The sequence below is a fragment of the Aquarana catesbeiana genome, linkage group LG11, assembly GCF_042186555.1.
Source record: "Aquarana catesbeiana isolate 2022-GZ linkage group LG11, ASM4218655v1, whole genome shotgun sequence".
Classification (NCBI taxonomy): Eukaryota; Metazoa; Chordata; class Amphibia; order Anura; family Ranidae; genus Aquarana; species Aquarana catesbeiana.
In genome coordinates, this window is record NC_133334.1 from 96,882,699 (window position 1) to 96,883,534 (window position 836).

Sequence of the window (836 nt, forward strand, 5' to 3'; positions counted from 1 at the left end):
ACCAAGAGCTCTGCTTGGATTTCTAAAATGTTAATGGGCAAGGCCATCTCTGATCTGGGCCACTTCTCTTGGACAGTTGCCTCTTCCAGGACTGTTCCCCAACCTAAACAAAAAAGGTTGGCATATGTTGTTACCACTTTCCAGGTAACTGAAGGAAGTATTTTCCCCTTAGTAGATTTTTGGATATTAACCATAAACCGAGGCTCCGGTACACCCAGCCTCCAGCACCTGGTATTTCCAGGTGGTCTCTCATTCAGGTTACTAACCAGGCCCGACCCTGCTTAGCCTCCAAGATCAGACGAGATCGGGCGCTATCAGGGTGATGTGGCCATAGGCTTTGGAGTCAGACACATTGGGAATGTAGAGTATGAACCTTTTGTTCCAAGCCAATAGGATACTGTTTTGTAGCAGTCTCGAATGAAACTGAGCATAAGGAACGGCCTCCAATGAAGCCACTATCTTTCCCAACAACCTCATGCAAAGTTGAATAGAAGAAATTCATCTTGCTTAGACCATGTAAATCAGTTCCTTTATGGTGCTGATCTTTGCCTGGGGTAAGAATACCCTTTTTTGGGTGTATCTATGATCGGATACAAATATTTTAGCCTTCTTCATGGTTTTAAAGAAGATTTCTCCTGGGTTGAGAATCCGACCTAAATATTCCAGGTAGTTGAATGTGGTGATCATACTTTGGTCTAAGCGGGCTACATACTGGTCTATCAAGAACAGATCGACTAGGTAAACCATAATTGTTATACCTTGGGCCCTTAATCTGGCTAGAAGAAGGGCCAGAACCTCTGTAAACACTCAAGGTGCAGTAGCTTGACCGGAAAGCA

The 836-nt window shown here is 44.3% G+C and overlaps 1 pseudogene; it reads right to left on the minus strand.

Annotated features, from left to right (window-relative positions):
• Positions 1-216: 216 nt before the first annotated feature.
• LOC141113121 (5S ribosomal RNA) lies at positions 217-336 on the minus strand (annotated as a pseudogene).
• Positions 337-836: the final 500 nt, after the last annotated feature.